Source organism: Onychostoma macrolepis, chromosome 05, assembly GCF_012432095.1.
Source record: "Onychostoma macrolepis isolate SWU-2019 chromosome 05, ASM1243209v1, whole genome shotgun sequence".
NCBI lineage: Eukaryota > Metazoa > Chordata > Actinopteri > Cypriniformes > Cyprinidae > Onychostoma > Onychostoma macrolepis.
The window spans coordinates 19,028,706-19,042,194 of NC_081159.1; the positions used below are offsets into that span (position 1 = coordinate 19,028,706).

The 13,489-nt window shown below is 38.0% G+C and overlaps 1 pseudogene; it reads left to right on the forward strand.

Moving 5' to 3' along the window:
* The first annotated feature begins 303 nt into the window (after positions 1-303).
* On the forward strand, positions 304-12,000 carry LOC131541655 (myosin heavy chain, fast skeletal muscle-like; annotated as a pseudogene).
* The last annotated feature ends 1,489 nt before the right edge of the window (positions 12,001-13,489 follow it).

A 13,489-nucleotide genomic window follows, 5' to 3' on the forward strand; every position in this document is an offset into this window, starting at 1 on the left:
TCCCAAGTATGGATAGCACCAAATAGTCCATCTGATCAATTTCTTAACACATTTTAACCATATTTGGCATTTGCCATATTTAACTACTGCATTGCTTGCAAAGCATGTACAGTATAAAGAGCCGGGGCAGGACTGGAGACCTTTGCATTCAGAAGACCAGCCCAGCTTGCTTGTGGTGAGAGAGAACTTTCATTTCATGTACACAGTTTTAAAAACATGCATGGCATGTTATTTTATAATAACTATAAACTGTTTGTTAATTCAGTTATAGTTAATAATTGTATAATTTTTAATGAAAAGGCATGGTTTTAATATATTACATTTTACTTTGTGTATTACAGAATTGCAGACATTCAGAAATTCACAGAAGTGTGTAGGACTGTGGTAAGGTTAAGATGCTATATTAATCTAAAGACATTTTATGGGGAAAAATAAACAGACTGAAAAGTGCATTAGTGCTCTGGCATAATACACAGGAGATAGGCTTCACTGCAGGGTACCCTTAAATTTGGCCTTGGCAGTGAACTCCGCTTTGCAGAGTTTGATTCAAACCCTGATCAAACTGGAGTACCTGTAACTTTCATGCAACTTTCAGGTGTCTTTGATTAGGGTTGGCGTTAAAACTGTACATAAACTAATTTAACGAAGTAGAAAATTACTGATCTAATATTGAATTACTGTGACAATCTTTACATTCTTGAAGTAAGCTGCCACCATGAGTACAGACGCGGAGATGGCCCTTTATGGCAAGGCTGCCATATACCTCCGTAAGCCTGAGAAGGAGAGAATCGAGGCTCAGAGCAAACCATTTGATGCCAAGTCTGCCTGCTATGTGGCTGATACTAAAGAGCTGTACGTCAAGGGAACAATCAAGAGTAGAGACGGTGGCAAAGTCACTGTTATTGTGAATGACACTAAGGAGGTAAATTTTCAACATTTAGACTAGATACCCAGTACATTACTTTATTACGTTTAATTTATTTTCTGCTATATTTAATGGATCAAATTAATAGGAGGTAGTTGCTAAGGAGGATGACGTCCATCCAATGAATCCTCCCAAGTATGACAAGATTGAGGACATGGCCATGATGACCCATCTCAATGAACCCTCTGTGCTGTATAACCTCAAAGAGCGTTATGCTGCATGGATGATCTACGTAAGTTCTGAAGCAAAGTAAAACAGCATTTACGTTCATTTTTGTCAGTGTTCTTGCAATCTGACCACTTCTCTGCTCATTTCAGACCTACTCTGGGCTGTTCTGCGCTACTGTGAACCCTACAAGTGGCTCCCAGTGTATGATGCAGAAGTGGTGGCTGCCTACAGAGGCAAAAGCGTATGGAGGCCCCACCCACATCTTCTCTGTCTCTGATAACGCCTATCAGTTCATGTTGACTGGTAAGATCTGATTTAGAAGACCTGAATTATATATTTGAGTTGAAAGTTAAAATTCACATTCATAGTTAAAAACAACAACAAAAAAACAATTGCTGAAACATTATTACCTTTGAATTTACAGACAGAGAGAACCAGTCTGTCCTGATTACGTACGTATCTAGCCTGCTATTAGAGGTGTTGAGAGCGGTTATATTTTGCTCTTGTTGAACTTCTACATTTCTTATCATAATTTTTCTTCTCATAAACCAGTGGAGAATCCGGTGCTGGAAAGACTGTGAACACCAAGCGTGTCATCCAGTACTTTGCTACAGTTGCAGTTCATGGTGACAAGAAGAAAGAGCAGACTGCCGGCAAAATGCAGGTATGAGATACAAAACTATGACAAAAATATTACTTTGAAAGATGTTAAATATGAATACAATACAATACAAATACAATACGAATACAAAGATATATGATACAGTATGTGAATATGTAAAATGTCTGCAAACAGTGATTACACATACAAGAGAAAATAACTAAAACCCTTCAAATATCACAGGGTTCTCTTGAGGATCAGATTATTGCTGCCAACCCTCTGCTTGAGGCTTATGGTAATGCCAAGACTGTGAGAAATGACAACTCCTCTCGTTTTGTAAGTCAAGCAATTTTTTTACTCAAAAAGAATTTAGAAATATTAAGCTTAGCTTTGTTGAGTTTTTCTATGAATTATTATTATTATCCATTTTAGTAATACAGTACAGGAAGTCAAATGTTAATTTTTATTTTAAACAGGGTAAATTCATCAGAATTCATTTCGCACATCAGGAAAACTGGCCAGTGCTGATATTGAGACATGTAAGTGAACATGATTTAATTCATCCATCCTGTACATTTGTCTTTGTCTGTCACTCTTCAGATGATTGTGACTCAAGTACATTCTCTCAACAGATCTGCTGGAGAAGTCTAGAGTGACATTCCAGCTTTCAGACGAGAGAGGCTACCACATCTTTTACCAGATGATGACCAACCATAAGCCTGAGCTGATTGGTAGATGCACATTTTATTTAATATTTACTATACTGTACAGATAATATTGTAAAATTCTATTTAATAAATGCTCTGTGTATTTTACAGAAATGACGCTCATCACCACCAACCCCTATGACTACCCCATGTGCAGTCAGGGTCAGATCACAGTGGCAAGCATTGATGATAAAGAGGAGCTGGTTGCTACTGATGTGAGTCGTGAATTTATTTTTTTAATAACATAATCAATATAAATATGGCTGATCATAGAGCTCATTCTTCTCTGTAATTTCCAGACTGCTATTGACATTCTGGGCTTCACTGCTGAGGAGAAGATGTGCATCTACAAGTTCACTGGAGCTGTGCTCCATCATGGTAACATGAAGTTCAAGCAGAAGCAGCGTGAGGAGCAGGCTGAGCCTGATGGCACAGAAGGTGAGACTAAATAATACTAATGTGTGTAATCACATGCAGTGCTTTGATTGAGAGATGCACATTTCTATTTTCATAAAAAAACGAAAGTTTTTATTTTTTATTTTTCTTACTTTTAAATTACAGAGGCTGACAAAATCGCCTACCTTCTGGGTTTGAACTCTGCTGATATGCTGAAGGCTTTGTGCTACCCCAGAGTAAAAGTCGGAAATGAGTTTGTGACCAAAGGTCAAACCGTGCCACAGGTGTGTATAGTAATATAAGTAGTAACATTTCCAGAATGCCCTTTGTGTTCAGCCTGAAAATCATGATTGAATCTGACTAATTATAGCAAATTAGAAAGTATTGAATAAAAATTCACTCTATTCTTACAGGTGTACAACTCTGTTAGCGCCTTGTGCAAATCTATCTATGAGAGGATGTTCTTGTGGATGGTCATTCGTATCAACCAGATGTTGGACACAAAACAACAAAGAAATTTCTTCATTGGTGTGCTGGATATTGCTGGCTTTGAGATCTTTGATGTAGGAATCTTTTATGTTTATCTCTCTTTATGGCAAATTGAGTCACATTCAGTCGTCAGTAAATGATCTTGTATCTTTCTCCAGTTCAACAGCATGGAGCAGCTGTGCATCAACTTCACTAACGAGAAACTGCAACAGTTTTTCAACCACACCATGTTTGTGCTGGAACAAGAGGAGTACAAGAAGGAGGGCATTGTTTGGGAGTTCATTGACTTGGCATGGACTTGGCTGCTTGCATTGAGCTCATTGAGAAGGTTTTACTGGTTTATGAACTTATTCATTTCCATTTTCAAAAGTATACATTTTAATAATAAATATTCTTTATAAACAGCCCATGGGTATCTTCTCCATCCTTGAAGAGGAGTGCATGTTCCCCAAGGCTTCAGACACTTCCTTCAAGAACAAGCTGTATGATCAGCATCTTGGCAAGTGCAATGCTTTCCAGAAACCAAAGCCTGCCAAAGGCAAGGCTGAGGCCCACTTCTCCCTGGTGCACTACGCTGGAACTGTGGACTACAACGTTTCTGGCTGGTTGGACAAGAACAAGGATCCACTGAATGAGTCTGTTTTGCAGCTTTACCAGAAGTCTTCTGTCAAACTGCTGGCTACTATCTACCCACCAGTTGTTGAGGGTAATGAAAAAACTGAAGTGTTAATCAAATTGTGTTAATTTAATTAACCAAACATTGATTTAATTTAGCACTTTATTCTGGTTATTACATTATGCGTCTTCCTTTGTCTCTTCATCTGCATAGAGAGTGGTGGTGGCAAGAAGGGAGGCAAGAAGAAGGGTGGTTCCATGCAGACTGTATCTTCTCAGTTTAGAGTATGTCTTTGTTTGAGACCAAATGTGAATAATTATGCAACTGAGAGCAGTGACTGTTCATCAGCTTTCTTGACTCTAAGTCTGTGAAATTATATATCAACAAATGAGACAACGTCACTAAGAAAGCTGTAACTTTTCATGATTAAACAGGAGAACTTGGGCAAGCTCATGACCAACTTGAGGAGCACTCACCCTCACTTTGTGCGTTGTCTGATTCCCAATGAGTCCAAGATTCCAGGTAAAGTAATAAAGGGCTTACAGATATTCTGGCATTAATACAATATTTAATGCTTTTGTTACGTTACCAAGCTTATGATCTAAACTGTTCTTTATAGGTCTCATGGAGAACCACCTGGTTATCCACCAGCTGAGGTGTAACGGTGTGCTGGAGGGTATCAGAATCTGCAGAAAGGGCTTCCCCAGCAGAATCCTCTATGCTGACTTCAAGCAGAGGTAAATGGGACCACATGAAAACACCATTTTCTGTATGAGGCTCTTAATTAGAGGATATGATGTATTTTGATTGATCTTCAACAGATACAAGGTGCTGAATGCAGGTGTAATCCCAGAGGGACAGTTTATTGACAACAAGAAGGCTTCTGAGAAACTCCTGGGATCCATCGACGTTGATCACGACCAGTACAGATTTGGACACACAAAGGTTCATATTTTGCTCTACAGCATATAAAACATTCAACAATCATGATCTATTGTTTATGCTCATTCTGTTTAAATCAATATCTTTTGATTTGTTGTGAATTCAGGTGTTCTTCAAAGCTGGTCTTCTGGGTACTCTTGAGGAGATGCGTGATGAGAAACTGGCCACTCTGGTTACAATGACTCAGGCTGTTTGCCGTGGTTACTTGATGAGGAAGGAGTTTGTGACAATGATGGAGAGGAGGTGAGGAATGTCATGAATAAAGATAATATCAATACCACCTGTGTGAATGGTAAATAATGATAATTATGACATTTAATAATGAATTATTCTTAGGGAGTCCGTTTACACCATCCAATACAACGTTCGCTCATTCATGAATGTCAAACACTGGCCATGGATGAAGGTTTACTACAAGATTAAGCCTCTGCTGAAGAGTGCTGAGACTGAGAAGGAGTTGGCAACCATGAAAGAGGACTTTGCAAAATGCAAAGAAAATCTTGCCAAGGCTGAAGCCAAAAAGAAGGAGTTTGAAGAGAAGATGGTGGCACTGCTGCAAGAGAAAAATGATCTGCAGCTGCAAGTAGCATCTGTGAGTTTACCCAATTGAATTAACTGAATTTTAATCTCCATTAAAATAGAACAAAATGGTTTCCAACAATATAGTTATCTATTTTCCAAACAGGAATCTGAGAATCTCTCAGATGCTGAGGAGAGGTGTGAGGGTCTGATCAAGAGCAAAATCCAGCTTGAAGCTAAACTCAAAGAGACAACTGAAAGACTGGAGGATGAGGAAGAGATCAATGCTGAACTGACAGCCAAGAAGAGGAAACTGGAGGATGAGTGCTCTGAGCTGAAGAAAGACATCGATGACCTGGAGCTCACCTTGGCTAAAGTGGAAAAGGAGAAACATGCCACTGAGAATAAGGTTGGAGATTAAGTTGGTTTAAGATTAGATTAATCTTTGTTTCATATGGTGATACGGAATATAAAATGAGTTTATTTGGAACAAAAAACAGGTCAAGAACCTGACTGAAGAAATGGCAGCTCAGGATGAGAGCATTGCCAAGCTTACAAAGGAGAAGAAAGCCCTCCAAGAGGCACATCAGCAGACCTTGGATGATCTCCAGGCAGAGGAGGACAAAGTCAACACCCTGACCAAATCCAAGACAAAACTTGAGCAGCAAGTTGATGATGTGAGTCGTCAAAATTAGGTTAAACTTGGAATATATATATAATTTTGTATTTTTCATAAGATGAGTGGAAGTAGTGACTAAATATTAAAGACAGAAATGCATTATGTGTATCACTGGTCACATGTTCAAATGATTCATATAATAATGGTGATAATAATTAATACACTTAATTAACCTAATACCAACTTGAAATTGCTTAGCTGGAAGGTTCCCTTGAACAAGAGAAGAAGCTCCGCATGGATCTTGAGAGAGCAAAGAGAAAGCTTGAAGGAGACCTGAAATTAGCCCAAGAGTCCATCATGGACCTGGAAAACGACAAACAGCAATCTGAGGAGAAGCTGAAGAAGTAGGAAGTTTTCGTAAATTCTTACAAAAATAATGGTTATCATGTATTTCAAATCATTCATTGTTTCCCCTTTTACACACAGAAAAGACTTTGAAACAAGTCAGCTGCTCAGCAAGATTGAAGATGAACAAACTCTGGGTGCTCAACTCCAGAAGAAGATCAAGGAGCTTCAGGTATTTCTTGAGTTGTTTTTTTTTTTGCTGTTAAAGGCATGGGTAAAATAAAGACTAATATGGTTTCATTAATGCCACTGTAGGCTCGCATTGAGGAACTGGAGGAAGAGATTGAGGCTGAGCGTGCTGCACGTGCCAAGGTTGAGAAGCAGAGAGCTGATCTCTCCAGGGAACTTGAGGAGATCAGTGAGAGGCTTGAGGAGGCTGGAGGAGCCACTGCTGCTCAGATTGAGATGAATAAGAAGCGTGAAGCTGAATTCCAGAAGCTGCGTCGTGATCTTGAAGAGTCCACCCTCCAGCATGAAGCTACGGCTGCTGCCCTCCGTGAAGCAGGCAGACACTGTGGCAGAGCTGGGAGAGCAAATCGACAACCTCCAGCGTGTCAAGCAGAAGCTTGAGAAAGAGAAGAGTGAATACAAAATGGAGATTGATGATCTCTCCAGCAACATGGAGGCTGTTGCCAAAGCAAAGGTTTGAGAATTGGTTCTTAAATCTTTTCAAGGAAATATATCAAATGTGGTTAAGATACTTAACACTCAAATGACTTTGGTGTTTACAGGCTAATCTTGAGAAGATGTGCCGCACCCTTGAGGACCAACTTAGTGAAATTAAGTCCAAGAATGATGAGAACCTTCGACAGATAATGACCTCAGTGCTCAAAGAGCAAGACTTCAAACTGAAAATGGTAACAATGGAAACAAAGTCTCAAAATTACTTAACAATACAAATATAAATACAAACTTATACTAGCAAAATTGTTTATATACTAGGAGCAGTACACTTTAAAGAGATAATGGATATGCAACTCTTCTTAGAGGGATTTAAGCATGTTGTGATTTAGTGTAAAACAGTATCAAACAGAAACTAGACTGACAGCAGTGCACTAAAATGAGTGCAAGTAAACCAAGTAGTTTATCCACTGTAAAGAACTGCCTCTGCATAGAAAAACATTGCTTCTTTCATACATTCATAAAGATATATACCATTTTCTCCACCATTGTTATGTATTTTTGTAAATGTAAATCTCAAAAGGTGAGTTTGGCCGTCAACTGGAAGAGAAAGAGGCTCTGGTTTCTCAGCTCACCAGAGGCAAACAAGCTTTCACTCAGCAAACTGAAGAGCTTAAGAGGCAGATTGAAGAGGAGGTTAAGGTAACACACTACAGTATAATCAATACAAACAAAACATGTCACTTATTATACAAGAAAGCTAATATTATGTGACTTTCTCCTAGGCTAAGAACGCACTGGCTCATGCTGTGCAATCAGCCCGTCATGACTGCGACCTGCTCCGTGAGCAGTTTGAGGAAGAGCAGGAGGCAAAGGCTGAGCTGCAGCGGGAATGTCAAAGGCCAACAGTGAAGTTGCTCAGTGGAGAACCAAATATGAAACTGATGCCATCCAACGCACTGAGGAGCTTGAAGAGGCCAAGTATGAACATAAGATCTGATAAATATTTGTTCATAATGTCAAAAGGTTTTCATTAAAAAATTTATATTTACAAATTCATAACAGGAAGAGGTTGGCTCAGCGCTTGCAAGAGGCAGAAGAACAAATTGAGGCTGTGAATTCCAAATGTGCATCTCTGGAAAAGACCAAACAGAGACTCCAGGGTGAGGTGGAGGACCTCATGATTGATGTGGAGAGAGCCAATGCTTTGGCTGGCAACCTTGACAAGAAGCAGAGGAACTTTGACAAGGTAAAAACAAAGAGTCATACTGTGATATGATATTTTCTTCAAAACAGTTGTGTGGGCTTTTTTCAACATGCTTTAAGTTAAACAAACCTGATCTTGATATGTCTCCATTAAAGGTCCTGGCAGAATGGAAGCAGAAATATGAGGAAGGTCAGGCAGAGCTGGAAGGTGCCCAGAAAGAGGCTCGCTCACTAAGCACTGAGCTGTTCAAGATGAAGAACTCTTATGAGGAGACTCTGGATCAGCTGGAGACCCTCAAGAGAGAAAACAAGAATCTACAGCGTAAGATTGAAACATTAAAAAGTAAACATATGATTAATGAATGCCAATAATGATACAGATTGTATTTTTCCTTTCTACAGAGGAGATTTCAGATCTGACAGAGCAGTTAGGTGAGACTGGTAAGAGCATTCATGAGCTGGAAAAGGCCAAGAAGGCAGTGGAGACTGAGAAGTCTGAGATTCAGACTGCCCTGGAGGAAGCTGAAGTGAGTTTCCTGAGATTAATATGTAATTCTTGCTAAAACCATACTGTGTTGTTCAGTCTGACACTAGAAGTGTGCGTTATTGACAAAAATAATATCTCGATATTTTCTGGGATTTTATCAATAACGATAATTAGACGATATTTTGCTTAGTGTGTTATTGTACTGGTACATTAAGGGCTGTCGTGGACAGCTGACTTCTAAAGTTTTTTATATTCTTCATATTCTGTGTGGTGGTCAGTTCACACTGATAGAAATTAATCTTTTCCAATAAGTTTAAACTGATTTTTACATTTTATGGGCATTTTTACCTTTTAAAAGCCATTTTTTTCAAAAATTGTCCATTATCTTTTGAGTCAAATTCTTACATTTAATCAGTGAATTAGAATAATAAGACTTTTGGGATGTTACCAAGCAAATTAAATCAGAAGTTGCTGCATCTGAAGTGGCATTACAAATGCATAAATCATGTTTTAATATATTAAACATAAAATGTTAAATACCGATATTTGAAAATATTTAAATAGTAAAAGACACTTTGAATGTGAAATTAAAACCGCCAGCAGGTGGCAGCAAGTCACTGTTAATAAGTGATTCATTGCGATTGAACCGAATCATTCAAACAGTTGATTCATTCAGCAACGAAACTCTGTCAGGTTACTCAGAGACGCAAAACAGTACTGTGGCTGTGTTTGGAGTGATTTTTGTTGTCGAAATAAAGCAAAAACAGGAAATATGGTTTCTAAAACGTTAATTAAGTCTCTTAATTAACTTCTTGTTTATTTAACTGTAATCATGGTAATTTTTGGAGTGTTATTTTTGTTACTCTTTGTGTGAAATTGATTAACTAGGCTTTATGAAGTGGTATAAATAGCCTATATACATTTTCTGTCACCATGTCTTTAATTTTGTGATCATTCTAAATGTAGTGAAAGTGCAGTGAAAGAACACACTCTACACACGCACGCCGCACTAGTCTAGACTTCAAGTAATGAATGCATGCATTCTGTAGGTGTTTTGAATGGTTTTTGCAAAGTACTTGATAATGTCAAATCGCACATCGTTAAAACAACAATTACGATATTATCGCAGACGATATATCGCACACCCCTATCTGACACTTAAATGTTTTTTATTATTAATAGGGTACCCTGGAGCATGAGGAGTCCAAGATTCTGCGTGTCCAGCTTGAGCTAAACCAGGTCAAGGGTGAGATTGACAGGAAGCTTGCAGAGAAGGATGAGGAAATGGAGCAGATCAAGAGGAACAGCCAGAGAGTCATTGAATCCATGCAGAGCACTCTGGACTCTGAGGTCAGGAGCAGGAATGATTCCCTGAGAATCAAGAAGAAGATGGAGGAGACCTTAATGAGATGGAGATTCAGCTGAGCCACGCCAATCGCCAAGCTTCTGAGGCCCAGAAACAGCTCAGGACCATTCAGGGACAACTCAAGGTATATGGCTTCTCTTTGGCTTTGGGGTGCATAAATATGTTTGTATAATCTAACCTATGCTAATTAAAGTCCAACAGAAAGCACATCAAAAGCTTACTGTAATGCTATTGTTATGTTCAGGATGCCCAGCTGCACCTTGATGATGCTCTGAGAGGACAGGAAGACATGAAGGAGCAGGTGGCAATGGTGGAGCGCAGAAACACTCTGATGCAAGCTGAGATTGAGGAGCTGAGAGCTGCTCTGGAGCAGACAGAGAGGCCGCAAAGTGGCTGAACAAGAGCTGGTGGACGCCAGTGAGCGTGTTGGGCTGCTTCACTCTCAGGTTAGGGCATGTTGTTTTAAAATTACATTTAGGAAATTGAGGGCATCATTCAAAATGTTCAAACTGTTCCTTTCCATGTTGCAGAACACAAGTCTCCTGAACACCAAGAAGAAGCTTGAGTCTGACCTTGTTCAGATCCAGAGTGAAGTTGACGACACTGTACAGGAAGCCAGAAACGCTGAGGACAAGGCCAAGAAGGCCATCACTGATGTGAGAAACAGTAGCTGCCAAATGATTCACAAAACACTTGTGTACTTAAAATGTGGATCTAATATATATCTATATTATTGCAAAAGGCTGCAATGATGGCAGAAGAACTCAAGAAGGAGCAGGACACCAGTGCTCACCTTGAGAGGATGAAGAAGAATCTGGAGGTCACAGTGAAGGACCTGCAGCACCGTCTGGATGAGGCTGAGAATCTGGCCATGAAGGGAGGAAAGAAACAACTCCAGAAACTGGAGTCCAGAGTAAGATTGTCTTTATTCGGATGTTCTCTTTAATTCTGATGTTTACAGTCTTGATGTGGACAGTATACAGTTTCTAAACATGTCTAAACATTTAGGTCCGCGAGCTTGAGACTGAAGTTGAAGCAGAGCAGAGACGTGGAGCTGATGCTGTTAAAGGTGTCCGCAAATATGAGAGGAGAGTTAAGGAGCTCACCTACCAGGTACAAAAAAAGTATTCGGTCACACTTTAGCTTAGGAACCAATTCTCACTATTAACTAACTATAAGCTATGACTTTTGCCTCCTAATTTGCTGCTTATTAATAGTAAGTAAGATAGTTCTTAAGTTTAGGTATGGGATAGGTAGGATTAAGGGCTCTAAAATGTGGTCATGCAGAACAAGGAATATGTGCTGTAAAAGTACTAATAAACAGCCAATAAAGTGTTACTAAGTGTTTTAAAAGTCCAGGTCACATTCATCTGATTATGTTCTAGTCTGATGTATGTTCATTATCTGCAGACTGAGGAGGATAAGAAGAACATCAACAGACTGCAGGATCTGGTTGACAAACTTCAGCTGAAGGTCAAAGCTTACAAGAGGCAGGCTGAAGAAGCTGTGAGTACTTCATTTGAGATCTATAAACACCTTGTAAACATTTGGGATAATCTTCTCCTAATATAATTGTGTGTGGATTTGCAGGAGGAACAAGCCAATACTCATCTGTCCAAGTTGAGGAAGGCGCAGCATGAGCTGGAGGAGGCTGAGGAGCGTGCTGACATTTCTGAGTCTCAGGTCAACAAGCTCAGAGCCAAGAGCCGTGATGCTGGAAAGGTAATTTTTCTCAAATAATTTTCAAAATTACTTTAATTTGAAAGCTTTTATTTGTACCATCATTTGTTCTGTTTATATTCATACAGATTTTTTTATTTGTGTACTTTTTTTCAGAGCAAAGAGGCAGCTGAGTGAAAACCTTCACATTCAGTGTCACCAGCTTCCATTTGTATCTGAAAATGTGCAAATGCTCAATAAAACATTACATTCATCAATTTCTCTTTGATTTTCTTTGCTGTTATTTTTGTTGTATTTTCCATACAGTAGTCTTGGTGGATTTTCTAATGCTCATTACATTTAATTTATTTTCATATTTGTTTCATTCAGTGAGATTGAAGTACAATTTACCGCTTCAACAAACAGTTTTATTAATACCCACAACTTTTCTTTGTCTAATGATTGTGAGTATTGAACCAATAAAACAATGAGCTTTTGCTAGCCTACTAATCGCTACAAATCATCTTCCACTAATTAAATACTTTAGTAATTGCTTTCAAAAACACAACCTTGGCATTTTCAATGAGAAAACTATGGGAAAATATTGCACACTGAATAAACTGGTTTAACATTTTTTAAGTTGTTAAAGATGCTTTTTAAGGTATAGTAAGCCTAATCAAATATACAATTTCATGAATTATTAAAATAAAAATGGGGTATAGGCCCTAGGCCTAGTTTAATTAACATGACTCTGATAGAAGCTGATGTTAGAAATGCATAAATTAATACATTATTTCTAGTTTAATCAAATACTTATCAAGATTAAAAAATTAGGTAACACTTTATAATAACCGCACGCTATGAATAATTAGTTAAGCATTAGTAAATAGTCAATTTATCCTTCATAAAGCATTGTCCCAACATTAATAGGCATTAGTAAGCAGTTTATAAATATTTATGAATGTTTTGTTCTTGATTTATAAGCATATCTATATGTTTAATAATTGTATTTTCATTCTTTATTAACGATCAATTTATAATTTTAAATTATGTATTAAGTTAAGTAAATTATTAATAAACTATTTAAATGTACATTTATAAATCTTATTATTTAGACACATGATAATAGTTGCTCAGTGTGTTAATAAATGCATTATTAACACATATTCCTGTTGTAATTCATGATTAATTATAAAATATTTAGTAGTTGTCAGTCGTCTATTTTTGTGAGCTCATCTAAAGTGAGGACTAACACAACACAGAGGGATACAGAACACAGAAATATTTTTTCAAGATGCAAAAAGAAACTGTACACTTGATAAAAAAAAGAGAAAAATAAACCTCTGCAATGTCATATAAAAAAATATATATATTTCTGAGTTCTGTATCCCTCTGTGTTTTCTGTTTGGAAGATAACTGAGCCTTTAAATATAATTTGTAATAGATATGCTTATTAATCAAGAACAAGGCATTTACAGTTGTATTTATAAACTGTTTACTAATGCCTATTAATGTTGGAACAATGCTTTATAAAGGATGAACTGACTATTTACTAATGCTTAAATAATGATTCATTGCATGCAGTTATTATAAAGTGTTACCAAAAATTAGTTAGTCATTTGAGATACCCCAAAACAGCCAGACAGAAGACACCAATAGGACTCCCACTGGTGTTCACTGTCCATTATGGGAATGCCTTGAATAATTCCTTACTGGGAAAAGGCGCTACCAAAGGCATCTGTTGATGTCAGCACATGCTCTCA